This window comes from Rissa tridactyla, chromosome 15 (assembly GCF_028500815.1).
Source record: "Rissa tridactyla isolate bRisTri1 chromosome 15, bRisTri1.patW.cur.20221130, whole genome shotgun sequence".
NCBI lineage: Eukaryota > Metazoa > Chordata > Aves > Charadriiformes > Laridae > Rissa > Rissa tridactyla.
The window spans coordinates 13,489,872-13,511,231 of record NC_071480.1 but is presented as its reverse complement, the minus strand read 5'-3'; the positions used below and the strand labels follow the sequence as shown (position 1 = coordinate 13,511,231).

General features: G+C 43.8%; 1 long non-coding RNA gene across 1 annotated transcript in view; it reads right to left on the bottom strand.

Annotated features, from left to right (window-relative positions):
* Positions 1–1,089: 1,089 nt before the first annotated feature.
* The window catches only part of LOC128917922 (uncharacterized), a 108,574-nt gene continuing 88,303 nt past the window's right edge, over positions 1,090–21,360 (bottom strand). The window contains exons 3-4 of the long non-coding RNA XR_008469401.1: positions 7,109–7,213; positions 1,090–1,400 (exon numbers count right to left, since the gene is read on the bottom strand). This is a non-coding gene — a long non-coding RNA (uncharacterized LOC128917922). The remainder of the gene's footprint in view (positions 1,401–7,108; positions 7,214–21,360) is intronic.

Genomic DNA, 21,360 nt, shown 5'->3' with positions numbered 1-21,360 from the left:
CATTACTCTCTAGGGTAATTCTTTTCCTTCCCGAGATGACCTATCTCTCAGCAGTGGAAACCAAGCCCAGACCTTTCAAAGGTTAAAGTACGAGGTCCAAGTTTAGCCCCAGATGATGTGTCCATGAGGGGTGGGGGAGCTTAGCGTGGGGGCTCGGGCACAAGGGCTCCCAGGGAGGAGGAACGGGGCTGGAGGAGCTCTGAGATGCTCCAGCGAGAAGGTTTCTAGGTGAGCTGGAAGCCCATGAGCTATCTCAGCTCTTACCCTACTGCCTTATGCTGAAGGAGATGCCAAACTCATTAGCATATTTAGAGCCAGAGGATAATCAGAAAGGAAAACAAAAAAGGGAATGTGAACATTCAAAGCACTTTGTCATGCGGCAGGCCCGGTGCCAATGCCCCCCCCCCACTGCAGTGCACATCCCTCCCGCGCCCCCTCCCAGCCCCCCAGCACCCACCCTTGCTTCAGGACTACAAAGCCATCCCAGGGAAAAACCAACACCACTCCAGAAAAAAACAAAACAAAACAAAACAAAACAAAAGCCCCCCCTTACAACAATAGTCTGTCAGGCATGATTTACTGTGCCTGCATCCACGGGGCAAGCTTCATTGCACAAGCTCAATCCTCCGGGTTCCCACACTGGTTTGCTTTCCTGCAACTCAATGGGACACAAAGACACAAGTAGATGGGCAGTAAATAAAACTGATGTCTTTTGTGTCATTGTGTGGGGGCCTTTCTCTGGGGGAGGCAGAATAAATGAAGCGTGAAATGTGATATGAAATCAATTTCTTCTCTCTGGGGGCCGGGTTGGGAGGGAGTAGGTGGACTTTGTCATGGTCTCAGGGATACCCCGCAATACATTTTTCATGAGTTTGTTGAGCTGGTTAAAGAAAACCCCACTTCTCTCCTGCACTTGCCCAAGTTCCCACTTTTTTTCCTTTGTATTAAAGATATCTATAAGTATGAGGAATGGGCATCCCTCTTGATCTGCCTCAGTATATAGGCGATAATAACGGCCGTTCTTCTGTAGGAGCACAGCTCCCCAAGGCCAGACGTATGTATCTGGGGCTGAGGGGCGGCCTCCTCTTTCCTATGCTACAGTCTGTCAGAGTTTCTTGCACACCCTTCATCCCTTGGCGTTGACCATATCATCACCTCACTACTCTGTCCCCCTCAAAATGGTCCACCCTCGAACACCAGAAAGGATTTTGGTGGAGAAACAAACACTACAACCTCATGCAGCGTGTCCTCACTTCAAATAAATGTGCACAGCACCGTGGGTGTCCGCAGAGAGCGGGAACTTGTCCTTGTCTGAAGATGTGGCCTCCAGGCGTGGTTGTTTTCTTTTCGTTCTGTGGATTTTTTTATTCAAGCTGCTTCTGATGTGAAGTGTGGGATTTCTGCAGTTATGCAAAAAATGATAAAGAACAGCAAATCAAACACGGTACTTTGGACATGCTAGGGAAAAAAGAATAGCAAAATTTATATACTGTGCATGTAGATGAGATATTCCAGGAATAAACTGCCAAACAGTATCATAAATTAAATAATACCAAACACGATTGCCTCACGAGCATCTCCCACAACACCCCCCCCCCCAGGACTTGCTGCAATGATCCTGTCTGCTACAGCACAGAATATGAAGAGGTAGATATGTATTTTCTAAGAGATTTTCTGAAATAATTTCTGAGATGGCTTTGTTTATTGTTTGTTTGTTCTTTGCTGCTGTGTATGTGTGCAAGTGTGCACACATGTGTATATACGTGCACGTATATATCGCATACACGCTGTAAATAAAAATGTCCTAAGTCTCTCACTTCAGCTTAGGACATGTATTACATGTATTCAAGCAGTTGGATGTCTTAAAAATCAAGTTGCTACTTTAAGAGTCTCCTCTTTTCTCTTGCAAATATTTGAATTTTCTGCTCCGTTTCCACCCCCGTACTTTAGGGTACCTCCTAAGGTATCCAACAGCCCAGGTTTTTGCATCATTGCCAGCCCGAGCCTTCCCGTAGCCACCACCACTCCGGCTCCGCGGCTGGACCAAACCTCAGCCGGGGCAGCTACGTCTTTCCCATTAGTCTGGCTCTCACCCTCCTGGATTTTATCCCCACGTATCTGTGCTAAGCCTGCGTGTCACTGCGCAGTAAACAGCGGGGGATGATCCTTTCCAGAAAGCGCTGCGTTGCATCCGTGACTTTTACCTTCTCTATTGAGGGACATTTGGAGGCAGGCTCATTGCAGCCAGATTCACACCGCTACACCCGGGCTGGTTTGTGCCACCCGGGAAAGAGAAAGCAACTTTTAAGGTAATTTAAAGGGATGTTTGACAGCTGCTTTGTATCACTGACACCGCACACAGCCAGAGCACCCTGGGGTTTGGGGCAGGCAGGGTGGGCTCAGCCGGGCACCGCGGACCTTCATCCGCTCCGGAGCATCCAGCCCATCCGAACACCCATCCAGCCTGCGCTACACCTGCCCGTCTCTTCCCATGGGATAGAAGGGATGGAACACGTGGATGCCTTTCTTTTTGCACAGCGGAGGTAGCCAAGAGGGATCTTGCCACAAAGCGTGACTTTGAGCTGGATCAGTGTGGGATAGTGCAGGGGATTTTTATTGCTGCTGTATTTCTTTCCCTGTTTAGCATCACACCCCGGATGGGTTGATGAAGATGCGACAGCGTAACTGTTAAATGTTAACTGTCACACCTCTTAATCTGTTTAGGATGGCTTGTTTGATTTGGAAATTGTAATATAAAATATATCCACACCACCACAAGCCTTCACATCAGATTTAGAAATGCTGAATTTTTTTTTTTTTTTTCTTGTAGGACTTCCATCTGTCTCCCTGCAATTACCGTTACACTAGATATATTTCAACAATAAATTTCCTGTGAACCTTCGTAACACCTGCAATTGCAGCGTGGTCACTGATAGCAGCAGAGATGGCGGCGCCCACAGTAGGTGAGACGGGGATTTCTCCCGGGGAATTATCCAGGGTGTTAGATTGCTTCTGCAAACTGCCACAGCCTGATAAAGGCAGTTGTTTCTGTGCTCAGCACATTGTTCGTTCCCTCAACAGATGGAACAGATTAGCTGGGCCCTGAAATGTTGTTAAATAAAATACGCAAAAAGAAAATACAATTATTGCTAAAGTGAAAACATACCGCATGGGATTATTAAAAGACCAAGATGTTTTACATTTTAAGGATGTTCTTCAGTTTTTTTTCCATCCTTTATGCAGCAAAACCTTGCAGGCGTAGTGTTAAACTTTTCCATCTGATCTCGTGGAGCTTTCCCACTGCAGAGCAATGTCATCCCCGCGAGGGATGGGGTTGCCCTCTCTCCTCCCCAGCTCCGGGCTTCGTGGTGGGGCTTCCAGGGCCCGGGTCAGCGCATCCTCCTCTCACAGAGCACTGGGATGCACGGGAGCGGGGGCTTGGCACAGCTCGTGTCATAGAATCAGAGAATCATGGAATGGTTTGGGTTGGAAGGGACCTTAAAGGCCACCCAGTGCCACCCCCTGCCCTGGGCAGGGACACCTCCCACCAGCCCAGGTTGCTCCAAGCCCCGGCCAACCTGGCCTTGAACCCCTCCAGGGATGGGGCAGCCACAGCTTCTCTGGGCAACCTGGGCCAGGGGCTCACCACCCTCACAGCAAAGAGTTTCTTCCTCAGATCCAATCTAAGTCTACCCTTCTTCAGTTTGAAACCGTTACCCCTTGTCCTATCATTACACTCCCTGATAAAGAGTCCCTCCCCATCCTTCCTGTAAGTGTCCACTATGTGAAGTGCAAGTTTCTTCTGCTACTTCTCCCCCGTGCCCAGGTGGAGTAAAAACCTATTGCCAGGAGCTTTCCCCTCTGTAAGAAAAGTTCTCTGACTGTGATTTTTCACCACATCCCCGCTTTGTCGGGTCACGCACAATGTACAATGGACTCTGGCCTCCTAAATTCTCCAACGAGTTTTCTGCTCTGTGATAAACTCAGTCTAACAATCATTATTGATTTTAGTAATACTAGCAAAGATTATTTTTAAAGTGGCCTGCGAGCCTTCTTGATCTAACGATGATCACTGGGTGGGAGCTGTTTACTAATCGCAGGGGTATACGCAAGAAGATGGGAGGTGGAGATGGGTAACACGAGGGCTGGAGCGAGTATCGCTATAGAAAATACAACCAGGTTTAAAATAGCCTGGGCGATTTGTTAATGATTCCCCTGCTCATAGAGTTAGGCAGCGCTGGGTTAATGAGTTTACTTGAGCATGTGCTTAATGGCTTTTCTGAATCCGGCTGCGGGAATGCAATGCTTTGCAGACATTTTCAGGTGTGTGATGATAATAAATCACTTTTTAAATGGCCTTAGAAAAGGAGTTTTGAATTAAGCTGCATCCATTAATGTTCGAGGTCTCTCCTGAGCATCACTCGCTCTCCTTAATGTTCCTCAACCTAAATCATCTCATTAATGATGTATGAAAAATATATTCAGCTCCTTGAAACCGTTCTCTTCCATTTGGCTTTTAATGACTGGGGGGGATCCTGGTGATTGGTGACTGATGACAGAACTTCTCCCCAGAAATCCAGGCTGGCTTTTCACCGTGCTGTCACTCACTGATGTCCAGCCACTGGAAAAGAGCACCTCTGGGAGCGAGCTTGCAGGAGGTGTTCAGCACAACACATCTGTACCGCAGAACTACTGCAGCGCACACAGCTGGGGAAGGGAGGAACGTAACCACCAGCTCCCGCACTGATTAATTTGAAAGTACGCTTATTAGTCAGCAATTGGTAAACACAAAGCAATAGACAGAAGGTCCCCACTTCAAATAGATTTTCTTTCACCCACATAGAAAATTCCATCCACATTAATTCAAAAAGGTCAGTGAAGCTGTATTGTAGAAAATTGCAGAAATTAGTGGAAACCCCCCAAAGACCCTTCCAGCTAAGGTGTTTTGCCAACAGAAGAGTGAAAATGCTTGCTGATGGCTTACCAAAAAAATTCTGATGCAAACGTCTTTAAAATAGAACACAAAATACAGTCCGAAAGATTTTTATAAGGTGAGCCATGTACCTTCAAAAGAACCGTGACTTTTTAACAGAATGCTGATGGGATCACATGGGGTTTTTTCCTATCATGGTACCTTGAGAATGCATATGCGTGCATGTGTATACACAAATATTTGTTTAAAATTCTGACATTTCCTGTTCTAATAAAAAAGTGAAAGTCTGTGGTATGTCCAATACGCTGCTTTTTTAATATGCAGGAATATTTCTTTGGTGGAAAACTTTTCAGAAAACTAAATATTAGGGAAAGAATTATGGAATGTATTTGCCATGGCAAAGATAATAACCAGCAGTATGAAACTGCTGACCAATGCTTTGCATTTTAAAAATGTTGTGCAGATTCATGAAAAAGAGGGAGTCCAGTGAAACGAAAGGGAGCTGCTTTTGATGACAACTTTCGTTTCTTTAAAATCCAAACTTGCTTATAGCAGACTCGAGTTAAAATGGTGAACGAAATGGAGTTTTGTTTCATGATATTGTAACTACATGGGAAATTTGTCACAGGCTTTGCCACGCTGAACCAGGATTTCCATCCGTATGGAAAGCCCAAAGGTAGCACAGCCCTGCTGTGACCGTTCCCACCGAGGACCCTGCCGACGTTGGTGTTCCTTCCAACACCGTCAGCTGCCCACATGTGTCCTCCGGGATGGAGGGATACACCAACTATTTCTGGTGTGAGAGCTCGTGTTAATGCAGGACTGTGCACTTGTCCCATAGAGCATCAGCTTCTGGACAAGCCAGCCTTACCACTGCCAAGAGCCGTCACCTATTTCACTCTGTCACAGTCACGTCGCTAAAGGTCAGATCTTATAAACACTGTTTTCAGTGCATTGCTTTCTAAATTCCTGTGCAACCAAGTCAAAATCTTAATGTAGTTTTCTTGTTAATTAAATGACCTTCCACAAGCTTAGACCATAAAATCCTCTCTCAAATCCACAATTAAATGTGATGACCATTGACTGGGAAATAGGGCCTCATCCTTGCGTTGGCTTCAACCCAGCCTTAGAGATGGTGAATTGGTTAATATCGTAACAGGCTGGATTTAAATCTAAACTCTGCCATAGCCACCCCAGGTAATTTTATCAAGTCACTTAACCCATCAGTATCTCAGATTCCCCAATGAGAATTCAGGAAGAAAAGCATTTTCCTAAGTCGCGTGAAGTGTTCAAGCATTTTGCAGAGGCCTCTATGATGTACTTACGGATTTCCTATATGGAAGCCTAAACACCTAAAATCCTGTCAGAACCCCTCAAAATGTTCCAGTCCAATAAAGTTCACATGGGGAATAACACATTTGTTAAAACACGCAAAATTTTATATTAAGAGGATGACACGGCCAAGAGACCATACATACCTCAAAAGAAAATGAAGACAAGATTATCCAGCCAATGTAAACTGAATTGGCGTGGTCAGTGTTTTTAAGATTTTAGAGACACTTGGAATGAAAGAGGGAAAAAAACCACAGCCAAGTCTCAGGCATTGCACAGTCTGTGTACACTCCAGGAGGAAACCTGGGTTATGAGCAAATATTTTAGTACAAATCAAATGCCTTCCAGGGATAAGCAGCTGGGAAGGCGGGAAGAAATTAATATTGGAAGCTTTAGAACTTCCCAGAACTGTTCTCTACCTCCTTGATTGAGGGAATTAACTTTTATTTTATTAACTTCTTAATGCCCTTCTCCCATCCAGTGCACTCCCTCTGAATTGCTTCTCCCCTCCTCCAAAGGGGCTGCCCTGGGGATGTTGCTCTTCTTAGGCTTTAAGTAGCAGCTGGCTGTGATTAAGTGGATTGGGAGGATCAGTGCTTGATTAACTTTCTGCTGCTATTGGTTTGCCCAGGTCCCTGCAAGAGAATTAATCTCTTGGTTCGGCAGAATGTTGGGCTCTAATGGATACCAGATATTTCAAGCCCACCCAGAGTATGCAATGACAGAGTCCTTGTTTTAACACATTTGGGCTTCGGGCTCCTGTGCTGCCAAAGGTAAAAGTCATATGGGCATTGATGGGAATTTTTCTACTCTGCTTTTTAGTCTGGGTGTTCATAAACTTACCACCGCTTTCTGTGCGGCTCCGCAGCTTGCTTCCTATTCTTGAGTTATTGCCTTTTCCAGCAGTGTATGCAGGTGACGCTTTTTTCTTAACCAGACGAAATCTCTCTGTAAAGCCAGAAGGGATGCATTTGTGTAAGAGTTGTGCTATACGAAACGTTCTTTTATTAACCAAACTAGACACACGTGCTTCCCTGAGGAAAGGTCTCCGAGCAGAGCCGCTTGGCTGGCTCCTTGGCCAGGCCTTCGGAAAGCGAGGGGCAGGGTCTCCAGGAGGGCCAGCCCTGCAGAGGACCACAGCCTTGATTCGCTGCAAGGACAGGAGAGCTTGCCGATCCTTTGCAAAAAGTTACGCTCACTGGCCAAAAGCTAACTATAAATACCCTGAAGGGGCCAAGCCTTGGATAGAGTTTATAATGTTCTTTTCCCTTTTGAAACTTAACCATGGAAAGGTGCGAGGAAACTGAGATGTGCACAAAGTAAACCAAAATATTCCTATTAACACGCATCATTAAGCGATCAAGAGTAACTCTAATATTGCTATCATTTCCTGCTCCAGTATTGACAAATCACTGGGCATCAATAACGGAGCAGAAGCAGCATCTTTCCCAAGGAACTTCTATTTAATTTAAATCGTAAGTAAAAAATAGTAAAAATCATAAGTAAAAATAACTTAAAAATAATCAAGAGAGTAAAAATGGAAGCTTGGCTGTGCTTCTGCACTAAATTATGCCTCGATGGAAACGAATAAAGCACAAATGAAGTTCACAGGCATCTCCTAATTATATCACAAGGTTTTATTCCACTTAGTTTTTCATGAAAGGCTCCTGATTTTTTTTCATTATTCTCCATGGAAGTATAACATATTGGTTAACCAGGAGAAAGGAAGAAAAAAGGATGAAACTCCTGATCTCTCTCGCTCTCCGTGTTTGTCGGGAGAGATCAATCGTGGAGTTTAAACTGGGTATGGAAATTCACTGCTTGCAATATGGCTAAAAAGAAAGAGCATGGATGATTTAACAATTTACATAACCTGAGAGACTCAGCTGCAAATTGAATGAATGGACCCCTTTGTTTCTCTAAACTGAAATAAAGAGAGGGGGAGAGCAACAACAACAAAAAGTTTCTTATATAATTGTCTCTGTGACTGGCATGATAGGAAGTTTTACGTCTATTGGTGGAGTTAAGACTGGGGCATATTAGAAAACACAAAGCTGTAAAGGGGCAGTTAAGCAATCGTACATATCGGCTAATAGAGGGTGACAGACCCAGCCTTGCTGCACAAGCCCATGCTATGCTTCGCATTATTGTCCTGATTAGATTTGGCTCCCGTTTCGGGCAGCCAGGCTTTGACAAGTCAGCCGCATCCCCACCAGCATCCCACGCAGCCCTGGAGCCTCTGAACTCCTAAAGATGTTGAGGATCCTGAGAATTTAAAACCGACGCAGGGTTTTACAGGGTGCATGGTCTCCTCCGGGCGTGATTTTGTAGATTCGGTGTTCTCCTCCTGCCAGAGACTGAACCAGTCCCTTTACCGTAGAAGCCAAGGGGTTAAATTATTTGGCCTGTGTAAGTGTCACAGGCTGAGCCGCAGTAACACCATGCTCCCTCTGGCCTTGACGTGCACAGATCTCTGAATGTGGAAATATTTTGCTGTCTTTCTCATGCGGGCAGGTATACTGTTGAGTGCGAATTCCTACAACAAAACCCAGGCAAAACCCTCCGCTGCGTTAGAAACCAGAGTCACCCACTGGCCTCCAAACATTTACCATCTCGGGATGCCAGAGAGACAGCCGCCTCTGCCTTCCCGCTGCCTGGATCAATAGTCTTTAATTTTTAAGGCCTGTTAATCCAGCACGTTTTCACCAGCCCGAAAGTCACATTCAAATAAACAGCTGGAAATGAAAGTTGGGAGGGAACGGCCATGCTCACCGGAGTTCAAACCTCTGGCAAACATCTTGCTACAGCTCTGTGTGCAAGAGCAACTGGTGGCATATGGGGCGTATCTCCTCTCGAAAGGTAGTTCAAAAGGAAAAAACAAACTTCACCTTTTGGAATGTAACCAGCAGATGAAAACAAATTAACCTCTCTTTTTTTCAGTTGTTGTTGTATATTTTAACCCAATGTCTGTTTTAACGTCCTGCTTTACAGCTTTTTATGATAAATTCCTCAATTTGCCAACTCCCTGTGGGCAGAATCAGTCCAAGTCGACAACCGCTCCATCAATCGTGGCCAGGACACGTTGTTTCCAGAGCCTGGACCCCCATTCCCTGCTCCTTGCTCCACTCATTGCAATAAACACTCTGGAGACCGTCTTTGCTTTCTGTGTCGGACATTGTCAGTATTATCTAATGGTGGCCTGTAATGTAATTTGGGGTTTCTGCTTTTTTTTTCTGGAATGGACCTTTACAAGTTAGGCATCATTTATATCAGAGCAGATCTTGACCACAGAACCCACATCATCTTTGCAGGGTGTTTTAATAAACACCTGGGGCCTCGTACAATTTACCCACGGTGCTTTTTGAGCCTGCATGAATACCATCTCCATCCTCTTTTATGTGCCTGTGTTTTTAAGAATGAATGAGTATTCCTAAGTGACAGTGTTGCCTCTGCCACTGATTTCACCACAATGACATCTTTGACTATTAAAAAAACATGTTTCTAAATGACATAAATGGTTTCTCTGTGATAAAATTTACAGTCCATCAGATAAACAAGTTGTCACTGAGTGTTCCCTCTTCTACTTCAGAAGAGAGATGAATAGACAATAAATCTGGCAGTGCTGAGAGAAAACATTTCTCTGTAACGTGCCTGGGCAGGCTGGCATCATTAGGAATAGCTTTAGTTGCGTGGGATTAACATTATAAATTGCTTTCCTTCCTGCGCTCTGAAATGCAGAATGCTTTAGCGTGCAGAGGCAGCTCGGTTAGGGTTCTTGGCTGTTAACGAAGCTGCGGTGTTTAGTTCGGCTCGACTGCCATCTTCTTCTGGCATATCTGCCAGCTCCATCCCGTGCAATCTAATTTGCGTCTGGGAGTGGACGCTGCCTTTATGCAGCGTTTGCTGCCACGCTATTGGAACCAGCCCAGTGGAAAGTCAACGGCAGGATTTAACCACACGCAGAAAACATAATGGAAACAGGGAAACACAGCCTAGGCTTGGAAATGTGTTTCTTTCGATCTTCACCTTTCTCGGCAAGGCGAAGTAATGGTGGTGCTGGAAGGTTTCTTCATACAAGCCTTTCAGAAATGAGCAGCTTTCTGAGTCAATGAGTTCTGATCCACGCTAAGGGGAAGGGTCACCCATGCTGTGTGGACATGCTCTTTCCCTGACTTCCTACGGGACTTGTGAAAGGCCAGGAACTAAAATCACGTCTCCTCCAGCACTCCTGTGTAGGATGCTTTACGGTTCAGTCAAGGTGAGCCCAGGTGGGAAAGCTTCACCTTTATCACTGAAAAAATGCTCCGTGCCCCCATGCTCTTTGTAGCAAAGTGCCTCCACCTCACCTCATCACCTCCTCTCGTGTGCTCTGCATCCCTTCTTCGGTCATGTCTATGCTGCAGGTTTCTCCCAGGGACTTCATATAGGATAGGAAACTATAAAAAGTTTCCATCGTAACATCAAGCAGTAAAAGTAGTGTTGGAAGCAGGCTTTTGTGTTTTTATGAAGGGAAACACTGAGGAAAGCATCTCTTGCCCAGCTGATTTTGTGCCATGAAAATCTGAGACGGACTTAGCAGAGATGGGGTCAAGAATTATACCCTATTTCTAGCCGAGCTTGGCAATTACACTTAGAGAAAACATTTGTAGCAGAGCCTGAGTGAAATTAAGAGAACCAAAATCTTTTCCCAACTATAAATATCCATCCAATGCCTTGATAATGTTAGTGAAGCCTAGTGCAGTTGAGTTTTGATTTACTCCAAAGCTTTTCTCAAAAAAAATGTTTTGGATCCTTTTAAATAATTTATATTTTGGATAATTAAAAAAAAAAAAAAAAGCAGCAGCAAGAATTAAAAAAAGATCTAAGCAAACAGAAAGGCTCGATCTTACAAGAGAAATTTTATCCTTTCTGCTACAAAGAAACAAATAAAGAAGGGTGAAAAAAACCCATTTTTTTAATAAATGCCAGGAAAAAAAGTCATATTTCAGTTCCTGGGAAGGAACTTGAAGGTTTGCATTGAGGATACAACCTGGACAGACCCTTCCGTAGGGATCAAAGATGTTATTTTTGTCTTTGATTCTTCTCCTCACTTTTTAAGCCCAGTTTACTTAGGAAATGATTATACTCTGAGTGTGCATGTGTCTGCACGCAGGTGAATCCATTTACATACAGTATTTTTTAAAACTTTGTCCATGATTTTGTCTAGGTGTAGAAGTCTCAGAGATATTATGCTGCTAAAGTTTTGTGAAAATGAACAAGTAGCAGAGTTGCCCAAACGCACGGCACCACAAAGGCCAAGATGACCAGGGGAGCTCAGCCGCACTATTAGGGACCAGAGACTTCACACAGAAAAACAGATTGTCTAAATTGAAAGTATAATAGTGATTTAACGAAAAACTGAAACTTCCGACATTGTAATTGTAACAGCGATATAAGCAGAACGTCATGTTCCCCTACCCGTAAGAAACACCACCAGTCTTTTAGTCTATAAGAATTAAAAAAAATAAAAAAGACTGTATCCAGCACATATTCCTAAGAATATGTACATATGCCTATGAATACTGGTCAACTTTATCTTTCATTCTCAAAAATTTGAGATAGCGGTGATGGGTTTTTACCCACAGTCTGCTCCCAAAAATAATCAAGTATTTTGAGGTCTTCTCTTAGGGTACATTTTTTCTCATAAAAAATAACAAATGTCAATATCTGAACCACATTTAGGTATTTTATTTGATCTTTGGCCTGCCAACTAAAACAATTATTTGTGTCTTTATATGAAGGCACTTCACCATTTTAAAATAAATATTTAAATACTACTTCACAGGAAAAAATATTCATGTGGTTAGATGAGATATGCTGGAAAAATTAAGGCTGGTCCTCAAAGGCATGTCATGTTGTTACACTTTCCTGTTCTTAATTTGGTTAATCCATCTTCAAACTAAAAAATTCAGATCAGAGGAAAAAAGAAGGTATTTTTAACAGAGCTTTGATACTCACAGCAGATTTCTTAATTAATTTTAATTTAGCAACTGGCTGCAAAAAAATAGGTATAAAATAACAACACTGATCTATATAATTTATCTGTTTTCTTGTTGATTGTGTTATATAAAGTCTGCTTGTCTGCCAGGCAAAGGACTCTTAATAAAAAAATTGAATAATAAACAGATTAAAAAGAGCAAGTGATACTTTTCATGTCTGTCTGTAATCAAATAGGTGCCACTTACATGGGTATTAGATTCTCATTTTTCCTCTATAAACCTAGGAAAAAATGATGAAAGGAAGCGAACTGATGAACATCCTGCCCCAAACCCATGCTGTAAGTTCCTAGGGAACAGTAGGACCTTTTATTCAAGTAACTGTCATAGCAGAAAAGCCTGATAAGTGTTTGCATCCCACGAACTATTGACGGAAAGATTCGTGAAGTGAATCCTGGCATTCTGCTGGCCAAAAAAAAAGGATTCAATGGGAACAATAGGCTAAAATTTCCCGTCTTCTGGTAGCAGTTCTTCAAGTTGTGTTACACCTACTCACACGGCTGAGCTGGCAGAGAGGTTCGTTAGTTATAGGGCCATGTTGGCAGTGGGGTTCAGCCTGGCCTTCTGCATTGAAACCCTCATGAAGGCCGTGGAAAGACTTCACTGGCCTTGGATCAAGGCCATGGAGGACGGAGGAAAAAATCTCTTTTTCAGGCAGCGTCATTTTGCTCTTGACGTTTGAGCCTCCCACCATTTGAGCCTCACCCTGTCTTTCCTAATTAGCTACTCCTGCTTCAGAAATGCTGATCGCTACCTCCGTTACCCGTTATCTTCTCTGAGGAGAAAGATCTTGCTTTGAATTGGATGTGGCTCTTTTAAGCAGTCAAGTATCGGCTTTCAGAGCTGCAATCCCCTGCGCTGCAGTGCTGTTAGAGGATAACCCATATCTTTGCTCGGTATGAAAAAATAATATTTTCCCTCGGGCACTGAGGCAAGCGTGAGGTAGCAAATCACACATTACTGGATTTCCAAACTATATCCCTTTGGTCTACCTTATAATACTATTTTCCCTCTCCCGATGAATTGCATATCCGCTATTTTACCACCCAGTTTATTTGATCATCAGGGAAGATAAATGGCTTCTGCTGAAATATTAAACAAAGGGAAAATTAAAGTACTGGGAAGAGTAAACAATACAGTAAAGCACAATTTCCTTTCTGCTACATGAACAAAATATGTCTCTCTCTCTCTTGCTAAGGATCAGCCCACATGCTCAAATTCTGTCCATCGGCGCACATGTAACATTCTCACCAAAGTCGATGGGACTTACATGTGTCTGGGTGAATTTTGAATTGAATGCAAGTGAAGGAGGGCGTTCTAAATAAGACTAACCCAAGAATAAAATTTATCAAGAAGTTTAGCAGATGGAGCCTTTTACTTTCACTGCTTTTGTTCGTGTTCCTTGCTTTCCTAGCATCATTTTAGCCAAAGATGAAATGAAAAATGTTATTTCAGTTGGGCTTTGGGCAGTTCTTAATAAAAGCAGGCGGAGATTTGCCTGGAGAAGAGCCCAGCCTGGTGTAAGTGCCTGCAGACAGCAGCGAGAACTGGCTCATCCCTCCCAACACCGACACTGGCCAGGGACCGCCAGTCCCTCCTCGCCCAGGGATCCATCACGGGAACAGCCTCCTTCAGGCTGAAGGGACTCGGTTAGCAGATAGCTCCAGGGCGAGAAGGACCAACTTTTTTTTCTGAGAGCTGATGTCTTTGATGGAGGTCGGATTCCTCCCCATGGCAGAGGAGCAGCTCCCCGCATGGGAACCCCCCTTGTGCAAAGGCTGCTCTCGGGCAGCCCCTTCGGCTCAGACGCTGTCGGCAGCCCACGATGCACTTTGCTTTTGAAAACTCCCAGGTGAAAACACGAAGTAACCTCCAGGACTGACAAATTTGCACACACATAGATTATCCCGGCTGCTACTTTGGAAGGAGATGCTTTTGTTTGAGCTCTGTGCTGCTGTTTAGTTTAGAATTTTAAAAAGAAGTTTCTTACAGTATTTCATAGGCTCAGTACTAGAACCCTGAAATAATTTAGTTCGACAGTTGATTGATGGGAAGGAAGGACTCATTTCATATGAACTTGCCCCTATTCCGTAGGAAACATCTGAGGATCACATCGATTTTTCTCATTCTCGCACCGTTACAGCCCGGTTTCTGAGTTTAGGTTGACTAATCATCAAAGAACTAGTTCTGAAGGAAATACGACAAATGACAGCTGCTCAGGATTTGCTCCACAGATTTTGATTCTCCTCTAAGTTTTGCCAGTTTTACTTTGATTCATTTTTTTCAGCAAGGCTATCCATGTATCAAAAAAATTATACTCACCGTAGTCAAGGCATTCCTTACTGCAGTGAGATGAGGCACCAATTTAGTATTACTGCATGATTTCTGGAATCTGATGTGGATTTTCAGGCAGACTAAACAGCTACGTAGGGTGCGAGTGGGCAACAGCAACAAGAAGGGCCAGGAGAGGGGCAACAGGACAGCTCTGCTCTGAGGAGCAGGAGAGTTCACAGGAAAGGACCAAAATCATGGCGTTTCTACAGTTGCAAAGACAGCGTTGAAGGTGAAAATGAAATCTCCTTTTGGAAGGCAGCAGCCTATGCTGGGGCTTCTCGGATGCTGCCCTGGCAGTGACCTCCATCCCACCCGAGAGCGCCTCTTTCTCCAGGGTGAAGGTAATTCAGATTCCATGCTAACTGAGCCCTGACCTTCCCCGTGACAGAGATGGATGCCCAGCTCTGCTAATGGTCTGTGGCGGCTTTGTGCTGCGGGTTTGCACCTCAAGCACTAACCTGGGACGAGCAAACTCGCTTCCCACTCAGATTGTGCGTCCTCCGTGGTACCCGAGATACCTGCTGGGTAACACACCAAGCACACCTCATGTTCTCCCTGTCGTTCTCTCAAAGACGAATTATCCCTGAGCCGTGACACGCGCATGTGTGCGCGCATACATACACAGTTATAACCATCAAGAATATTGGAGGCTGCAATGGTTTTGCAGATACTGATCTTCAGCTTTATCTGCTCACCTAAGCGAGCAAAGAGAGAAGCCGCATATCATTTTATGGTCTACATTTATGTACAGAGAGAGAAAAATGCAAACCAAATTAGTATAGACATATATCTTCACTTCAGAAGAAAACAAGGGGGGGGCAGAGCTAACTAACACTGATGCCGGTGCAGTTTTGTCATGAGGTGTGCACCGGACTAACGAGCGAGTGGCTTTCAGCATCTCTGATTTTTTTAGTATTCAGAGGAGAAAAGCAGTTTGTAGGCAGGTCCCGAACAAGTCTTAGATGAGAAACACCAGCTAGATCAGGCTATGTGCTAACCATTTGCTGTCCTTGTCTTCCTCTTCCCCTCTCACTCCATCCAACCCTCTTGACCTTTCGTCTTTCTGGCGAGGAATGATAATCGCCCAAAGCTGGGCTGATTTCCACAGGCATCCAGGTTAGAAAGGTCACAGCGCTCTTGACTCAAGAGCTTCACTTACTTGATGGGTTAAAGTGATTTTTGAACAGTCTGTGAGCCTTTAGAAAGTGCCAATGCTGCAGACACAGAACTGTGCACTGTCTGTAGAGAAGCTTTTGTCCTTCTCCTGGGGATGGTGGGAATGGTGAGGAGTGGTCCACCCTGGCAAGCGGCCTCCCCAGTTTGGAAAAAAAACACCTCCTCTGGTTGCAGGGTTGCAGCACAGCCCTGAGATGTGCTGCAAGATAGCACATCTTTGGAGCTGCACATGAGAAATGGATTCATTAAAAAAAAAAAAAAAGTCTTTAAAGAAAACATTCTCCTGAACAATTGGGAGGAATGTTGGGCACCCTCTTTTTGGACCGCAGTGGCTGACTTCAGTCCCTCCAGGACACAGTTCTAATTTAACAAGGCATGAATTTAAATATATTAAGAGCTAAACAAAACACGGAGAGAATCAGAGAGGTGAAAAGTCACTGCCCCTCCTTGTCCCGCTGTCTTCTTTTTGTTGGCTGCTGGGCCGGGAGACACAAAATAAAACTGAGCAACATAACCTGTCTGAGTTTTATTCAAATCAGCCAATTAAAACATCAAGTTGAAATGTCAACGAACATGTTATGGCCACTCAGGAATTAAAGCAGGAAAGCATCTGTCTGTCTTCACCACAAAGAATTGAAGATTTTTAATTCCACTTCTGCAAAAGCTATGACATTAGATTACAGCCATGAAAAACACCATCTGCAATGTGCCCTGACTGGCTGGCTGTCATCAACCCTTGCATTTACACGAAATTAGATTGAGTTAAACACCTTTTTTTTTTTTTTCTTTTTTAATTCTCAGGAACTACTTATCACACGGTGTTCTTTTCTCAAAGGTGTGCACCATATACCTTCTGACATGGACAGAACTATTCAGCTCGTTTTTACCTTTGCTTTCTGCTCAAATGCTGATTTGAATGAGAGGAAGACCTGGTCCTTTTTGTCATAAGAAGAGACTGAGTTCCTCTAGCTTTACGCTTTCTCCAATATATAATCTTGAGGACTTAAGGCTGAATTTTAAGGACAGGACATTGGGTTTGACACAGCCATCATTCCTTCACACCCACGTCTTCTGGAGTTACATCTTTCTGATAGGAACTTGAGGTCGATAGCCCCATACGTTGCCAGAAATCAATACCCACCCAGCCTGCTCTGGCAATCTCTTGTTAGCTACGCACAAGAAATGGTTCAAAGAAAGATTTTTGTCAGAGTTGATCTGTTTCCACAAAAATGTGTGGTTTCACCAAGTCATCTTTCTTTTTAATGAAAGTATGTTTTGTTGAAGAATTCCCATTTGCGAGGTAACTAGATATTAGACTGAGAGCTAGAGAAGTGCTTAAGGTAGATAGATCCATTAGACCTTTTTTTTTTTTAATTTAAAGTGCGATAGGTACATAAGTGTTATTTTCCAGACAAATGTAATCCACGCTTGGTCTAGCTACTCAAAGTAATTCAAAGGGCTCCATTAGGAGTGTATCCGATAGATACACACATGCAAATGGAAACCAAGTCTCCAACATTCCACACGCTAAAAAAACCCAAAACAAACAAACAAAAATCTCTCCATAATCCACATATTCAGTGTGCAAACGTATGTTTCCAGTTGCAGTAATTGGCAGGATCGCGTCTCATAAAAGTTATGTGCAGTGCTGCTAGAGTCTGTGTAAGTAATATTCTTGTCCCTAGGCCAGATCAGGATCACAAATATTGTTTTGGAACTGCTCCTGGTACGCTGTATTTGATATTTAGGTAAAGCTTGCCTGAGAAAAGGGGCTGTTTTCATTTTTATCTTGACTTCAGTTCTTATTACTCTACAGACATAAATGCTCAGCTGGTAGCAGTGATGCCTCTGGTCTTAAATAACAAGATTTGGGCTGGTGTCCAACGATGACATGAATGCACAGGCTACGGGTTTGGGTGTACGCGGTCCTGGCTGCAGCGGCTTTCACTGGATGAGGCAAAAGGAGAAGACAGAGACGTAGCCATGGTGAAAGCTGCCTGTCTTCTGCAAAAGGGAAAGACACTGCGACAAGGATGTGGTGAGGTGGGATGCATACGCTGCAAAGTGATGGTAACTCATCGGACATGACTGCTGTTAGATTTATTTTTTTCTTCTCTTTCCCCTTCCTTCTTTAGCTAAAAATGAAAAGATTCTTGGGCTTGGGTATCTAGACCGAAGATATTTCGTTGCTCAGCTTGACCAAATCGTGCACTGCCTGTACAGTCACAGTAGGGCAGGAGGAGCACATAATAGCTGGAGAGCATGAAGTGACAACGGGGACAATGTATGCCTCTTCTGTCCTGCTTTTTGCCTTGCCAAAAATACTGCACGAAGAACAAAAGTGGAGAAGTGGCCTCTGCCCAGTGATCAATGCTGAAACGCGCTCAGTAGTTGTGCATAAAACTGTTGTCCATGAGTAGCCCCTACTGCCATCAAATGCACCACTAATTACAGACATGATGGTACAGTGACGGAAAATAATTGCAAGAGGACTTGGAGTCCAAGTGTCCTGAGTCTCCCTTTCCACCATACTAGACTGTGACTTTCTGTTGATTCTCTGTTCATACTGAAAAATGAAACAGACAGAGATTGCGAATATATTCTTAGCTTGAGAAGAGTGCTAGGGACATTTTGAAAGACGTAAAGAAGATATTCCTGGAAAACTTATGTAGCCAGCATGGATATAGGAGCAATGTCTAGACCAAAACCCAATGCTTCATGCAACTTACAAATTAGACAAGTAAAACCAGGTATTTTCTGATTTTTCAAAGAGATTGAGTTACAGGCAAGGACGGATGAAATCCAGGGCGTTCCCTGCAAGCCAGAATTTCCTGTGCAAACACTATTGACCATATTTTTGGAGAAGTGCAAAAAAACAGTTGATGTCTGCAGTAATTATAGTGTGTCAGAAAAATTAACATTTGCAATTCCCCATATCCTGAGCAAGAAAGCAGCACTAATCACATGGACCAAAGTACAGTTAAAATAAACACAGGCCATCCAAGAGGAAACTGTTCCTTCTGCTAAGTTTGAATTTTCTGAAATTAATAGCTATTTGGATTTTGAGTCTCAGTTAAATTATGTTCAAATAGGTAGAAGCAGTTGCCTGTAAGTTTGGGTTCACCTTAAAGAGACTGGTGATAACGGATCACAAGTCTAAAGTGGTTCTGCACATCAGTGCTCTTCTCACGTGAAGGTTTAGACCCAGTACGTATCAGCTCACATCTAATGGCTATCTGGGTGGAAATCATGGCTTGGAGAGGGGTTTTTTGTTTGCTTTGTTCTGCTAAAGACATAATACGTAGGGCTGATTTTAGAGTCGATAAGAAGGAAATATGGACCGGAGCATTTCACACAGATCCAGCATCCATTGCACTGAGACCCCTTTGCCTGCAAAGGCCTGAATAAATGCAAGAGTGTGAATTGCACCAAGTCAAATCCAGAAATAAAACCTAGAGTCATAATATACATTGTAAATAACATCGAGGGATGTGCACTGAACATACCTGTTTTACTAAGACTGTTCCACCACAAGAGGTTTATTTCCTCTATAAATTATCTCATGCGTCTTAGTTAAAACGAGACCAAATCCTGTGCCAGTCATGTCCCGGCAAGCAAACGTGTTGACACAGGAACAAGTAAAGCCTGAAAAGTTTGAAAGCGCTGTTTGGGTTTTGGCTGAGCACCCAAGAGCCTTGTGCCCCAACAAACTGCCTCATCCCCTGAGGTTTGACAGATTGATCCTTTTGCTGCCAGCGGTTGAGTGTCTCCTCCTGAAAGGCCAACGCCCTCCTGGATGGGTGGATGCCCAACACATTGCACGAAGTGCTGAAGCCAAGGATCCGCTCTGTGCCAGCAACGCAAGGCGAAACTTTTGGCATTATCCATAGGGTAATGCAGCTGATCAGGGACCTCTTCTGCAGGCAGCTGGAAAATTTTCCCCGTATGCCCTTTCTGCTCCAAATCTGAGGTAGCCGTAGATACTTTAAGGGAGGGCTTGCTCTTCATTTCAGGTGTCCTGCACGTCTAGATGCTGCAGGATGATGGTATGACGTGAAACATTTTTATCCAACTTGTTTTATTTTCTAGTATGTGTTTACTCATATCTTTTATTCTTTTTAGGTAACAAAAAAAAATAATAAAGAAAACCCTCTAGCAACTCATAATTCTCTCTCAAGCAAAGGCTGTTGCTTCCTGAGGCCACAGAGGCACTGTCGTGCACTATTTAATGCAGATCTGGGTGGAGACATTAAAATGACAAATGATCACAGCCCAACGTATCACCAAAGTTCATGGCAGATTGAGTTGCTGTTATGGGTATCTGGCTTCAAAAGCGATGGAAAGGGAACAAATTGGAAACATACAGTACACGATAGATGCATGCACATGATGTAGCTGGGGTTTTTCCACAGAGTTTCTTCCAAGCTACAGGGTTGTTTATTTATTGTATGTCCTTTGAAAAGACTCTGAAATGCTCTGTCTCCAGCAGGGAGCTCTGACTACAATCTGAAGAAATGGTTTGGAGCTTATTATAGGAAACTTTGTAAATGAATAGCAAATTCATACATGGCAATGGAACACAACCGCAGCTGCCCAAGTCTCTGAGGCTGCAGAATGGACCCCTCAAGGTTATAGCAACAAGAGGCAAAATGCTGATTCCTCCATTCCGAAACTCCCAGTTGGTGTGACTTAAGGGCTCCTGAAATATGGGTAAAAGTCGTCATTTTCCCAGCAGAGGGCACTGCATTATCACACTATCCTGCTCGCCCTGGTTTTGGGCTGGGAGAGAGGAGTTGGGTCAGTTCAGCCCAGGCCACTTGGTCCTCATCTGGGTGCAGTGGGGCCAAGCAGGACCCCGACATCTCATCCCGGGGTCATCTCTACAACATGAAGGTCCTCTGGTGAAGGAAATGGTTGCTGATACTGATGTGTAACGAGTCCAGAGTTGGGAGCGTCTGATAAACTGTCATTTCAGAAAAGCCCCAAAATTAACTCCATTCATTTTGGTGGAAGGCTTCAAAAACGTTTGAAATATTATAGAATATTTCATTCTCCATTAATCTATAAGGCCAGATCTTTGCTCTGCTGATTTCAGAGCTGTACTAAATTTTGCCAGTTAAAGTTCTGACCCAGAAAAGTTAAATCTCTCTGAGATGGGCTCCACACCAATCATATTTTCTACCATAAATTGTTCAGGACAGTTTTAGATTACCTGTAGCAATTGAGTTTTCTTTCTTAAAAAAAAAATCAGGGCAGGCAAAAGGAATTCCGCTGTGCAAATATCCCAGAGAACAGATTACTTATTGTTCAAAAACATCGTCTTTAATAGCATTACCAGAGTGGCCCATGAAAATCAGCCGTTTACTAGAAAGATGGGCTGACTTTTTCCCCCAGGCTGGCAGTAGTGAGGTGTGCTGGACAGGGAGCGCAGCAGGGCTCTTGCATGTGAATAAATCCATGTACAGTTAAAGATTAAACCACGCCGTGAATAAGGAGGCAGGAGATTTCATTCTGCTCCTGGCCCTGCTGTCGAGATGCCCTTTAGCAAGT